Genomic DNA, 15,309 nt, shown 5'->3' on the forward strand with positions numbered 1-15,309 from the left:
TAAAATTATGGAATGAGGGAATAAAATTTACAGCAAGCGCGGCAATTAGAGAAAACTTAGAAAAAATGATATATAGATGGTATTTAACCCCAGAAAAATTAAATAGGATGTATAAGACGGGTAACAAGGCCTGCTGGAAATGCAAAACAAACGAAGGGAACTTTATACATATGTGGTGGACGTGTGAAGGAATAAAAAAATGTTGGAATCAGATATATGATGAATTAAAAAAAATATTTAGATTCACATTTCCCAAAAAACCAGAGGCCTTCTTACTAGGGATGGTGGGAAAAGAAATACCGGAAAAAGACAAAACCCTGTTCCAATATGCAACAGCTGCGGCTAGAATGATAATTGCCCAGAATTGGAAAAACCCAACTTTACCAACAGTGAAAGATTGGCAACTGAAACTTTATGGCTTTATAGAATTGGCAAAAATGACGCAAAGAATTAGAAATCAAAAAAATACAAAGTTAATAGAAGATTGGAATAAATTTATGGTATATATTGAAGGTAATCTTAGTAACTTACCAACTACAGTAGGCCTGACCTAAATCTTCCAATGTGACAAATCATAAATCTACACCAGCAGTATGATGAAAGTATTAAAGGTAGAAATCCGAAATCAGGAGGGAAGGAAGTGGTTATTAGTAAATTGTTTGTATGTACTGTTATTTTTTCTTTTGCTTCTTTTTTTCCTTTCTTCTTTAACTTTTTTCTTTTATTCAATGCCTTTTTAACGTGTACCGGCTGTGTTTTTTTTTGGATGTGTGTGTGACGAAGAAAACTCAATAAAAAGCATTACAAAAAAATAAATAAATAAATAACACCGATTGGTCAACTATGCCCAGGAGAAAGGCCTCTGGTTTCTTCAAGAAGGTATATTTAAATACCTTTTTCTTTTTCTTATAAAATATTTATTGAAAGTTTTAGATATTATAATCACCCAGCACATATAGACCCATCACCAAGATACAGTAAACAAAGAAAAACATAGAAAAGAAAAAGTTAACACATAATACAAAAAATATAACCATATTTTCTTCACTTTTTGCACTTCCTCACATCTCTCGTTCCTGTGTTCTTAGTTTGTAAAATTTTAAACAGCAAATTATCACCTTGTTTCAGTTCTTATTTTATATTCTTCCAATATTCTGTCTCCAATTTTGAATACTTTTATCAAAAACTTAAATACTTAATTTAGACGTAACATTACTCCAAAATTTATCTTCTTCTCTACTCTCACCTATTCTCATGTTACTTTCAGCTAGTTTGCTGGTGCCATGTTATTTTCAATCTTGCATCCTTCCTAGCACTCATACAATTTACAGTGTTTTTGTAAATAGTCCTTAAATTTCTTCCAATCCTCTTCCACTGCTTCTTCTCCCAGGTCTCGGATTCTGCCAGTCATTTCTGCTAGTTCCATGTAGTCTATCAGTTGCATCTGCCATTCTTCCAGCATGGCCAAATCTTGGGTTTTCCAGTGTTTAGCGATAAGTATCCTTGCTGCAGTTGTTGCATATATTTAAATACCTTTTTCAATTCATTATATATCGTCTCCCAGAAAGCCTTAATCCTTGGGCACGTCCACCAAAGGTGAAAGAATGTACCTTCAGTTTCTTTACATTTCCAACATTTATTATCGGGCAAGTGATAGATTTTTGCAAGCTTGACTGGGGTCATGTACCACCTGTATATCATTTTCATAATATTCTCTCTTAAGGCATTACATGCCGTAAACTTCATACCTGTGGTCCATAACTGTTCCCAGTCAGCAAACATAATATTGTGTCCAACATCTTGTGCCCATTTAATCATAACAGATTTCACCGTTTTGTCCTGAGTATTCCATTTCAACAGCAAGTTATACATCCGTGACAAATTCTTAGTTTTGGGTTCTAAGAGTTCTGTTTCTAATTTTGATTTTTCTACCTGGAAGCCAATTTTCTTGTCCAAATTATATGCCTCCATTATCTGATAATAATGAAGCCAGTCACGCACTTTGTTCTTTAGTTTCTCAAAACTCTGCAGTTTTAGTCTATTCCATCCAGTTCAGCACAGATGCCATAAAACAGCATAACCAGTGGGAATTAGTATAGAGAAGAATAGAAAGTCCTGGCCTGTCCATAGCATAAAGTCAAGTCTTGTTCCTAACTGCCGCTCCTGTCTTTGACTGTTGTGTCAACAGACAAGAAGCAAAAACCTCCCATAGTGAAAGCTATATATACTGTAGTGCACACTAGAGTAGCAGCCCTAGTAGAACGAGATTTTCCTGAACTTGACCCTAGAGGAAGATTTGTTCATTTGCACAGGCAGTGGTGAGTGCACTCCCCAAGTGGCTCTCCTGCTCAAGTCATGCAGTTTTTGTATATAGCGTAACACAACCTTTTGAAAGTTTACTCTGAATTAAGTCCCACTCAGTAGAATTCAGTAGAATTCAGTCCCAAGTAAGCATGCATCAGATTACAATTTAAGTATTGCTGGAGCAGATATGTGTTCCACAATGAAAAGGAATAGTTCAAACCTACTTGACTAATTATGCAACCAAATTATACTCTTGAGTCACACTGGTGTGCACTCAGAAGACTGGGAGAGGCAGTTGCTGATCTCTCAAAACAGATCTCATGCTACAAGCAAAATTCACCATGTGCTGTGTGTGTCAGACAGTGCCTAAGCACCACTTAAAGCCCACTTAATTTAGAAAAAATAACTCCATGATATTTCAGTTATTTATTTTTCATAGCTCAGTGTTTGGAAACAAGGGCTTACTCCTGACTCTTTGCACATTTGTAACTCTGTTGAGTTGTCTGGCATTACTCCCAGTTTCTCTTGAGAGTTCAGAATCAAACCCAGCAAGTACAGATGAATTCAATGGAGTGAATTAATCAGGGGCTAATTATGTAAATAAGCTACTGTGCTATTATGTGTTTCTGTGATCATTTTTATGCATCAGTGAATGACTGTGTGGCTTATTCAACATACCATACACTTGTGTGGTCCTCCTGTCCTTTTCAGAGAATGAGGAACAAATTATTACCCCTCATATTTGTATCCAGCCCTTTCTCTAAAACTCAGAACAACATACATTGTTATTATTCCATGTTGTTATACACTAACTCAACAAGGTACATTGTATGACTGAACAGATATTTTAATTCTGACCTCCATGGTACAAGCACAACATCTGAGCCACTCCACCAGTGACAAAGTATTTACAGTACTCCTGAAATATGTAAAATTATCACCGAATTTACAATTCTAAGCCTATTTACTTATGCTTCAGTCTCATTCAAATCAAAGTGACAATTCTCAGTAAAAGTATGTCAAATAGAGATGCAGAACTGGCCCTACTTTAGGACAACAGTGAACACAATTGACTATAATACTTGGGGTCCTGCTTCATTCATTTAGCTATACAGTACAATTTTGAAACTACAAAAGAGAGAGTCTACTATCAGTCATAGCAGATAGCTCAAACTGCAAAAAGAAACCAGGTAATCCCCACAGCTTTGAAAAACAGGTGGGAAACAATAGTTTTTTTGGGGGTACACGGTGAGAAAGGATTCTTTGCCCCCCACCCCACCCCTTGTCAATGTTGTGCTCTCCTGGAACTTCCACTTCACAGAACTTCATCACAAGCTGCATTGGGTTGTGCTCCTATCATATCTAGTTTGATATGATATCAAAGGTGTTAGGGTACTCCAACTATGATCAGCTCCAGACAGCATGTCCACTAGTCAGGGGCAATGGGAGCATTGGTCCAGCAACATCTGGAGGGCCAAAGATTAGCCAACTTTGCTGTAAATCCTAGAAAAAGGTTTTTAAACTTTAAGCAATCTTAAACAAGCAGAATGAACAGCACACACAGTTATTCTCAAGTGTTTAAAGCCCTAAAGAGCCTCAGCTCAGTACACCTGAAGGAGCGTCTCCACCACCATTGTTCTGCCCGGACACTGAGTTCCAGCTCCGAGGGCCTTCTGGCGGTTCCCTCACTGCGAGAAGCCAAGTTACAGGGAACCAGGCAGAGGGCCTTCTTGGTGGTGGCGCCCATCCTGTGGAACGCCCTCCCATCAGATGTCAAGGAAATAAACAACTATCTCATGTTTAGAAGACATCTGAAGGCAGCCCTGTTTAGGGAAGTTTTTAATGTTTGAAGTTTTATTCTGTTTTTAATGTTCTGTTGAAAGCCTCCCATATTATTACAGTATTATTATTATTATTGTTGTTGTTGTTGTTGTTGTTGCCAAAAGCTGCAAGAAGTCCTGTGGTACCTAAAGACTATGGATGCCTCCAGAATGTCAGTATTTTGAGGGAGGGATTCAAGCACTTATAGGAACTTTCTGTTTGTGCCTTTAACATGAATTAAAGTACTACTATGTTGCAGGGTGCGCTCCCGTTGCTCGGTCCCAGCGCCTGCCAACCTAGCAGTTCGAAAGCACCCCCGGGTGCAAGTAGATAAATAGGAACCGCTTACTGGCGGGAAGGTAAACGGCGTTTCCGTGTGCTGCGCTGGCTTGCCAGATGCAGCTTTGTCACGCTGGCCACGTGACCCGGAAGTGTCTCCGGACAGCGCTGGCCCCCGGCCTCTTGAGTGAGATGGGCGCACAACCCTAGAGTCTGTCAAGACTGGCCCGTACGGGCAGGGGTACCTTTACCTTTTTATGTTGCCCTAGCATAGGGATGAGGAACCTGTGGCTCTTCAGGTGTCGTTGGACCCCAGCTCCCATCAGCCCCAGCCAGCATGGCCAGTGGTCAAGGCTGATGGGAGTCCATTGACATCTGGAGGGCCACAGGTTCCCCATTCCTGAACAACAAAACCACTTTTAAAAAAAACTGATTAAAAAAAGATTTGGGAATTGATAGGGAAATTCATTTTTTGTTTTTATTATATTTTATAAAAATTTTCAAAAAGTCAACATGTGCACTCCAATACAGCATGAATTTTTCTTGTTTTTGTTGACTTCCCACCCCTTCTTCTATGGTGTTTCTTATTTCTCCCCCTTTGTTGCTGCACCCTATCTTCTGCCCTTTATACCATAACAACAATACAAGAATCTCTAATTCCTTCTGTTGCTCATAGTTCAAATCCTGCTTGCGAGTTCATCATACTATAGTATTTCTTTAAGTAATCCACATAAGGCTTCCATTCTTCCACAAAACAATCATCATAGGTTCTCTTATTTTGACTGTTAACTTTGCCGATTCCGCATAATCGTGATGGGGATATTCAATAGAAAATGTGGGATGAATCAGTTATTAATGGGAAGACCAGTAAACACTCCACACGCAAATCAGGATGAATGGTCATTGTCATGTAACTGTCCCATAAACAAATCAGAATGAATGCTTAAAAAAAGAGTGGATATAGTCTAACCACTACTTAAGCTTTGTGCAAGAAAATCAGAATGAATAGTTCATCTGGAGGAGCTCTAAGAAATGTATTTGTAGCACAAAGCTTTTGAGGCCAGAACCTACTTCATCCAATGATGAGCAAACAAAGGTTGGCTGGATATTAATAAATAATCATTCATGTAAAAGAATGTGACTTTAACATTCAGTTACTGGTTCAGTGACAACACCACAGCTTATACTATAGTCCACTTAGAAATATTTTCAACAGGCTGTTCCACAATGCCAGCGCTATGACTAGTCATGCAGGAGCTTCCTTGTCATGGTTACCTGACAATGCATGGCACAGTTTAGTTGGTGGGATTACTGTGTGAACTACTTCACGTGGTAAAATTCCTACAAGGCACAACTGGGCTTCATAGTACACATATACAACAAAATATAGAGATGTGAGAATAAAAAAATGGCAAACTAGGCATTCAATCTCCTACTTGCTAGTGTTTTTGGAGTTTTGTCAAATTGGAAGCATTCTTGTGGCAGCCATGTTAAAAAGTCCTTTAGGAGTTACTTCATTACAAATGTGGTCATACACACACACACAAATAAAAAGTGGAAATCCTCTAGTTATCATGCTTGACAAATGAAGACCTAGACAACATGAACTATAGAACACAGACCACCAGCAATGTTTAGTGACTCACATCTTCTGGTTTTGCTGGGTGCCTGACAAGGCCCGATTATAATGTACAATTGGAGAAATTGTACCAGGGCTCTTGCCAGAAGAATATCTAGTGAAACCGTGGAATAAGTGTAATGAAATGTGTTTGCCAAGAGTCTCATGAACCTGATCAGGAGAGCTTTAAACTAGATCATGAAGGCGAGGAAGACAACACAACAGATGACAGAAGAACACCTGGTACTGGGGATAAAACTTCATTGTACAGGAACTTTCCATGTACAGAAAACTGAGGGAGGGTATTGACAAGCTGGAACATCTACAGAAGAGGGCAAGAAGATGATCAAGGGTCTGGAAACCAACCCATATGAGGAACAGTTGAAGGAGCTGGGTATGTTTAGCCTGGAAAAGAGGACAGTGAGAGGAGATATGATAGCCATCTTCAAATATCTCAAGGGCTGTCACATGGAAGAGGGAACAAGCTTGTTTTGTCCTGCTCCAAAGGGTAGGACTCAAACCAATGGCTTCAAGTTACAAGAAAGGAGATTCCAACTAAACTTCAGGAAGAACTTTCTGACAGTAAGAGCTGTTCAGCAGTGGAAAAGACTCATTTGGGAGGTTGTGGACTCCTTCCTTGGAGGTTTTTAAGCAGAGGTTGAGTCTGCAGTTAGTCCTACAATTAGTCCTGCAGTCGTTAACAGTTGTCAAGAGGTTTACCATACCCATCTCCTACTACCATTCTGAAAAAAAACCCACCCCACCCTCCCACTATATAGAAGGGTCTGGTGACTTCTGTTTCAGTGAATCTGAAGAAGTGTGCATGCACACGAAAGCTTATACCAGAACAAACTTGGTCTATAAGTTGCTACTGGACAATTTTTTTAAAAAAATTAATTTTATTTCGACTGTGTCAGACCAACATGGCTACCTACCTGAATAGGTAATCATTATTAGGGATATGCTGTACAGGGGAAACAGCTCCCTTCACCCCAACAAAACATCTGGGCACCCAGGTGAGCTCCAAAGATGGCACAGCTGCTTGCAGAGCTGGAAGTTCATGGCTAGTAGCCTTCCTGACTTGCAACTTATCCCACGTCATACACATAGCTGCTGCACCTTCCCTGTGCCATCAGCCTTTCCTTTCAGGGCACTTCAGTTGCCACAGGGGACTGGAACTTTTGCTGCAATGTGTGGCACGGTGTCCTTAAGCAGTCTACAATTGCTTCTCCAAAACATATTGTTACATAATGGGTGATGATAGGAACTTCCAGAGGTGACCTCTTTATGGGTCTGTTTACTTGTAATGAGAGAGCGCTGGAAACTTGTGGCTTTTTGAGATCTATTTGCTTACAAGCTAGCTCCTAAAGTAGGCTGCCGTTCATTATAAAATCCCCAGACTGAAGGCTGCTTCTGGCTCAGCTAACTCCAGCTAAAAGCTCTTAGCTCTCCAAATGTCACATCCACATTTCTGTTTACCCCGCTGCTTTACCCTGGGAAAAACTAAATGAGAGCAAACAGCAATCAGGGTTTCCACGGGCTGCTGTTTCTTCCAATTTAGAACTGAAGAGGGGGTTTTCTATAAGGAAAGCGGCAAGGCAAAGGCAAAATTGCTCCAAACATTGCTTTCTAGGCATGGGACAAGCGGGAGTTTGGATCAGTGCTAGGTGATGGGTTCTCTGCTCCTATCAAACTTGCCTCAAGCTGTCTCCATCTCCCTCCCTTAGACTGTGATGAGTGAGATTTCCACTAGGTTCCTTTTGTCTACCATTAGGGTGGCAGGTTATACAAAACAAAGGGATAGACTCAGTGCCGGATTTACGTATAAGCTAAACCAGTGTTTCCCAACCTTGGGCCTCCAGCTATTTTTGAACTACAATTCCCATCATCCCTGACCACTGGTCTTGCTAGCTAGGGATGATGGGAGTTGTAGTCCAAAAACAGCTGGAGGCCCAAGGTTGGGAAACACTGAGCTAAACAAACTATAGCTTAGGGCCCGAGTGCCCCCCCATCAATTGTATTTCAGTTCAACAATTACTTTGATAAAATACATATTTTGTTATGTGCATATGGCTATAGATTAGTTCATAAATTACAATATAGCATATAGGTAAATGTAAAGGGACCCCTGACTGTTAGGTCCAGTCGCAGACGACTCTGGAGTTGCAGCGCTCATCTCGCTTTACTGGCCAAGGGAGCTGGTTTACAGCTTCCGGGTCATGTGGCCAGCATGACTAAGCCACTTCTGGCAAACCAGAGCAGCACACGTTTACCTTCCCGCCGGAGCGGTACCTATTTATCTACTTGCACTTTGATGTGCTTTCGAACTGCTAGGTTGGCAGGAGCAGGGACTGAGCATTGGGAACTCAACCTGTCACGGGGATTCGAACCGCCAGCCTTCAGATCAGCAAACCCTAGGCTCTGTGGTAAATGTAATGAAAAGTGTTTGCCAAGAGTCTCATGAACCTGATCAGGAGAGCTTTAAACTAGATCATGAAGGGGAGGAAGACAACACAACAGATGACAGAAGAACACCTGGTACTGGGGATAAAACTTCATTGTACAGGAACTTTCCATGTACAGAAAACTGAGGGAGGGTATTGACAAGCTGGAACATCTACAGAAGAGGGCAAGAAGATAATAAAGGGTCTGGAAACCCTATGAGGAAAAGTTGAAGGAACTGGGTATGTTTAGCCTGGAAAAAAGGACAGTGAGAGGAGATATGCTAGCCATCTTCAAATATCTCAAGGGCTGTCACATGGAAGATGGCACAAGCTTGTTTTCTCCTGCTCCAAAGGGTAGCACTCATCATCACCAAGTGGAGCTGTTCATTGGAGCTTCTGGAATACAAGAATATCACAGGGGATTTTGTCAAAAGCCTTATTGAAATCAAGATACACTAAAGCCACAGCATCCCCCCGATTCACCAAGCAATGATATTCCTCTGGCAGGGCTGGTTTTTGAGAAACCCGTGCTGAGTCTTAGTAGTCACAGTAACCACATCACTCTTTTCTAAGTGCACATGGACAAACCATTTAATTATCTGTTCAAGGATCTTTCCTGGTATCAATGTCAAGCTCACCAGCCAGCCAGCCTTCAGCCAGCCTGCCCAAGATGGATATTTCCCCATCCCCCTTTCTTCGTAGAACACCTTGCTAAAAAAAACCTCCCTCTTTTCCTGTCACTTCAAGCAAACAACCCATCAGCTTGGCAACATCTGTCTCCTTAGGCCAAAGGATTTATCTCAGATGGCCCATTAATCCCTTTTGTTGTGTTAACAGATTTGCTCTTTGCTAGGCCAGCCAGGCTGGTGTGTGTAAGCCAGCCCAGGAATTCCTTGTCTGGCACAGTTCTGTAACTTCTACTTTCATCTATATCCCAATTAATCAAAGTCCTACCATTTATTAATTTCTAAGGTTTAGGGTGTTCCCCCCAAATCTATAACAATATACAGCGGTACCTCTGGTTGTGAACGGGATCTGTTCCAGAGCCCCGTTTGCAACCTGAAAGAAACACAACCCGCATCTGCGCGGGTCGCAATTTGCCACTTCTGTGCATGCGCATGACGTCATTTTGCGTGTCTGCGCAAGCGGCGAAACCCAGAAGTAACCCTTTCCGGTACTTCCAGGTCGCCGCAGGACACAATCTGAAAAGACATAACCTGAACCGAATGTAACTAGAGGTATGACTGTACAGTGGTACCTCGGGTTACATACGCTTCAGGTTACATATGCTTCAGGTTACAGACTCCGCTAACCCAAAATTGTACCTCGGGTTAAGAACTGCTTCAGGATGAGAACAAAAATCGCACAGCGGCAGCAGGAGGCCCCTTTAGCTAAAGTGGTGCTTCAGGTTAAGAACAGTTTCAGGTTAAGAACAGACCTCCAGAACGAATTAAGTTTTTAACCGAGGAACCATTGTATATTATTTTATGCCTATACAATTATTTCCATCATCTTTCCTTAAAAAGGTAACGTATAACATTTTAAGACTGCAAAACTCATAACCTAGTAAAAATACAAAGCATCAGTAAACACTTCTTCAGCCGCAGTAGAACAGTACTGAGCAGCACCAGGCCACATCCTAAAAAGCTTTTGAGAAGAAAAAGTTCTAAATACATTCATGAGATCTTGCCATATGCAGAGGACTGAAGGACATTTACTGTTATACCATTTTATGAGCTCAGTTCTTAATGGCATACTGATCAGCAAATCAGTGATATAACTACAAATGAGGTCAATGATGATAAGGCAGAAATATTGCCACCTGGCAGCTGTTGCTGTCTTATATTTCTAGAGACAGAACAGCAATCTAGCTGTAAAGCAAGTACGATTTGCTCATAGAATCTACGAGCTGGAAGTTATATTAATAACACTACTTAGCATGCAAAAACATGCATCTTTAGAATATTTTAAGCACTCCACACATTAAGTAATCCTTGCAGCTCCCCTGTTATCTGAGCTGGTTTTATTTTCAAATTGCAAGGGGTGGGGGAAAATATCTGCCAATAGCTTCTACTTTTGAAAATCATCCTAAGTGCTTTGGAAACTAAATGGATCTATGTAAAGGAAGATCATTCAAAGTGCATTGACTAATCTTTGGATTATCACAGAGACCTGATTGTACAATTCTCACGTTTCCTGAAGCACGCATGCTGATTATGTCAAGGATCTGTGCACACTGTTAAGAGACCTAGGATAAGGGATATGTTTGGAGGTAGCAGCAGTTTTCCTCAATCAATCTTATACACAACGGCCTTCACTTTCAGTTCTGCTATTTTGTATTGCTTCTCTTGAGTCACATCATGGAGTCATATTTAAATGTAGACGGAAGGGAGCATCATCTACATAACTACTTTCACATTGTGGTGCAACTGGAGTTTCCAGTTCTTACAGATGCCATGCATCTGAACTACGAAAGTGAGTAATACAATACATGAGTAATATCTATATACCATAAGTATGTCCTGAAAACGACATAATTTGGAAACTGTTAGCAAAATCAACTATTCTGAAGTCATTTCCACCCAATGGTTCCCACTCAAGGAGTTGGTTACTGCACTTGTAACCAAGGTTCAAAGGTTGTTAGGTAGGAGATTGTCTAGGATTATTGTATTTCAAATTAATATATAGGTTTAAGATTTGTGTCAAATCCCATGTGATAGCATTCTATCTAATTCAAGAAAACTATCAGATATACGGAATGTGGACCAGCCTGGGTCCACAAGTCAGACACGTCAGACTTTTCTTCTTACATTTATATCCCTCCTTTCTTCCAAGGTGGTCTCTTATCCAGGCACTGTCAAGACCCAGACCTGCTGAGCTTCAGCAAAGTGGTGGCGGCATTTACCGTATTTTTCACTCTATAGGACGCACTTTTCCCCCTCCAAAAATGAAGGGGAAATGTTTGTGTGTCCTATGGAGCGAATGCAGGCTCCTTGGCTTCAGCAAAAGCAACGTGAAGCCTCCAAAGTGCAGAGGGACCGCTCCCTCTGCGCTCCGGAGGCTACGCGTTGCTTTTGCTGAAGCCTGGAGAGCGAGAGGGGTCAGTGTGAAGGCACCCCGCTGCCCTGCGGAGGCTTGAAAGGCTGTCCCTGAAGCCAGAACAGCGAGATGGGGTCCTGCGCAGCCCTCCGTCTCACTGTTCTAGCTTTGGGATGGCTGCGGAGGCTTGAAAGGCTGTCCCGGAAGCCAGAACAGGGAGACGGAGTGTTCCGTCTCACTGTTCTAGCGTCGGGATGGCTGCGCAAAGCCTCCGCAGGGCAGCGGGGTGAAGGCACCCCATTGGCCTGCGGAGGCTCCAAAGGCTGTCCCCGAAGCCTCAAGCCTTTGGAGTGCAGCGGGAACTCGCACTGCGCTCCAAAGGCTTTGGGTCAGTGAAAGGAACCCCAAGCCTTTGGAGCGCAGTGCGGGATCCCGCTGTGCTCCAAAGGCTTCAGGGATCTTTGAGGCTGGTGGTGGGGGAAAGCAGCGCTTCCCCCCACAGCCAGCCCCACAAGCTCGGGGGGCAGCGGCAAGACTGCACGCAGCCTTTGCGCTGTTCCCCGACCTGCTCTTGAACGCACCTTGAATGCTCCTTGTTTTAGAGGAGGAGAACAAGAAAGAAACCCCCCCCCTGTTCTCCCCCTCCTATGGTCTGGTGCGTCCTATGGTCCGGTGCGTCCTATAGAGCGAAAAATACGGTAGTCTTCACAAGATATTCAAGGACATCTGATCATGAATCCATGCGGTCATTCCAACTTTACACAAATGGAAGAGTTCAGTGATCACTTGAGGAAGGCTCATACTTGCATACTTGCATTGTAAGCTCATGCCAACATGGGCTTAGCCAGATTTTTAGTTGGGGGAGTACTTTTGTTAGTAGGGCAAAACCTCAGTTTGCTGTGTGTTTTTATTGAATTTTATTTATTTAGGGGCAGCAGCTGCCCCCCCTGCCTATGTCCATGCATGCCAACATTTGCAACAAACACCAGCAACCACTTCTCTGCCAAACAGCCTTGAGTGCAGCATTGTAGTGCAGAAATGGTGGCAGGGAGTGGTTTCGTTTGCAAAAAAATCTCCAGAAACCTGTGAAAGGAGAGTTGTAGAGAGAAAGAGGTTATGAAGGAAAAGCTTAAATCCCCTGCCTGGTTACTAGAAAAGCTAACCAACAGACTAAAATTGACACGGGGGAAAATAGAAGAAGATGCCATCACCCTGGTATTGCTTACACAGCCCAACAAGTCAATGACAAAAACCCACCGACAGCATGCGAAGCAAGATGGCTCACCTGAGCCAACAATCACCTCCCCATACAAACAAATCTCACTTCAGCCAACTAAAGACAACCAACCATGCACCAAGGAAATATAATAAACGAATAGAAAGAGAACCTACCCAAGTGACACTGAATTGTAGGACTGATTTCATTGCCTCTCGTTTACTGAATTGTAATCTCCCGTATTCTATTTTATCGAACACTGCTTCAGTGACTTTGTTGCGAAGAGGTTTATAAATCTGCAAATGCGCCTTTACATGGGCTTATTTCAAAACGCTGCCAATGGTTTGGAATCATAGTTCAGGAGTCCTCTTCTATGCCCATATGCTTGCCCAAGTACCAAACTCCAGAACGCTGCTTTAAAGAAACAAAATCCAATTTCTTCCTATGTCACACACTGGCCTTTAGAATGCCACCGTGGTCCGCCTTCGAATACGAGGACTTTTGTGCCCCTGTGTGCATCTTCACAGAAAGGTAGTTTTCAAATCTCCATACCGCCATCGCACGGCACCAGTCAAAATCGTCCACTAGGAAATGTCCAGAACCACAGAAGCCCTAATGAGGTGAAGCTGATCATCCTTGGTACATCTTGACAGGCCCTTTGAAAGCGACTAAGGTGTAGAACAGATCTAAAGGGACATTTCAAATAGGTGAAAGTCACGTGGTACGTTAAAACTGGTATTTATACTTGTAGAATACTACACACTGTTGCAAGATAAACACACGGGGTAACACCACAGGTGCTTGGGGCATCATCACTCTTTAACCCCTGTGAATATCAAGCCATGTACTGTAACATGCTACACAGCTTGAGTTTTCCTTGTACAGTACTGCCATCTGCTGCATTTTGACATGACCAGCAGCAGTGGAGAACCCACCTTCCTTATGTGTGTGTGTGTATACACACACACATGCACTAAAATTAGGGGGAAAAAGATAAGTCCACTCAAAAGTATATGCCTTGTGCCATAACTTTGTTTCTTTAATTTTGCAAGCAGCACTCTGTGGCATCATCTGCAGAAATATTTCAACAGATGCAAAAGGGCAGAAACTGCTGTTCAGTAATTTGCTTACATTTCCCATCATGCAAGCTTGTGCATTACAAATCTTTTTTAATTTCCTGATTTTGTGAACAAATGCAAACTAAAACAGTCAATCAATCTAGTTTGCGACACACAGCATGAATCCCACTTTCGAGTTATTCTTTGGGCTCACCTGTTAAAAATTAATCATCCTAACGTTAGAAAACCTCCTCTTGAGGGCTATATATAAAAGCTGAGCAAACTCTTTTTCTGGCTGGTCCGAAAGTAGTGGAATACCAGACATTATTACAGTTAGTTTCACTAACCTAAGTTCCATCCCACTACTAACTTTGACTGGTCTTTTCCCCCTCTCTTTTTTTGGTTTTTTAAATAACCAGTTTTATAAAGAAGGATCATAGGAATAAATGATAAAAATAAATAGACCATGTCTTATGTCATTTGTTTGTCACAAAAATAGCACAATAAATTTACCATAATATCTACAACATATGGTTCAATGTGTAAGTTTTTGAATCATAAACTGGTTTTAATAAAAACAAAAACAAAGGGGAAACAGGATAGAACAGATTTAACAGGTAACATTCAACATTACATAGCTAAGCCCTTTGTGGTTGGCTTAGAATAAGTATGAAAGAGAGTCATTTTTCCTTTTATGTTACCAATGAAACAATATAAAGTTAGTCTATTGATGAACGTGGAGGGCGGGGGGGGGGAGCTCAAAGTGAAGAGGTTTTGCGAGACTCTGGAGGTCTTCACCTCCGGGGGTCAGCAAGAGAATCACAGCTCCTGCTGAGGCTGCAGAGATGGTAGCTCAGAGCTGCTGCCTCCCCTGCTGTTTTGCTGCATAAGCAGCGCTGCCGAGGTCCCTCTGGGCCCGGAAAGCACCAGCTGGGCTGCGGGAGTTGCCAGGAGGAAGCGTAGGAGGCGCCACCCAAGAGCCTTCGGGACTCCACTCCACCCTGGCTGACTCCGGAGCCTTTCCTTCTCCTGAAGATATCTGGCACGGCAGTGGATGTTTCCTTTCTCGCCAATGAATCGAGCCACAAGGCAGCGGAGCTTTTCCTTCTCCTGGATGCGAGGCACACACATCCGCTAGAGGGCAGCGCAGATCTGGAGCGCTGCCCCGGCAGCAGGGGCGGGACGGAGGCGGCAGGGGGCGCTGCGGGCAACGCGGCCTCCTGGCGAAGCCGACTTCTGCCCGACGGTGGGCGGGGCCGGGGGGAGCCGCAGAGCCACGAAACAGGGAGAGGGGTCCCGGCCCGCCCTGCGCCAGGCACTTCCGGGCGCACGCTGCCCTCCATCCACGCGGAGACGGGCGCGATGCTGCGCGGGGGGGGGGGGGGGCGGCAGCGTTGACTATTGCTACCGGAGGAAGGGGGCAGCTCGGAGCAGTGGCGTAGCGTGGGTTGTCAGCACCCGGGGCAAGGCAAGTAATTTGCGCCCCCTAACCCGTGGATTTGCGCCCCCTAACCTGTGGATTTGCCCTAA

Source organism: Podarcis muralis, chromosome 12 (genome assembly GCF_964188315.1).
Source record: "Podarcis muralis chromosome 12, rPodMur119.hap1.1, whole genome shotgun sequence".
NCBI classification, from domain to species: Eukaryota; Metazoa; Chordata; class Lepidosauria; order Squamata; family Lacertidae; genus Podarcis; species Podarcis muralis.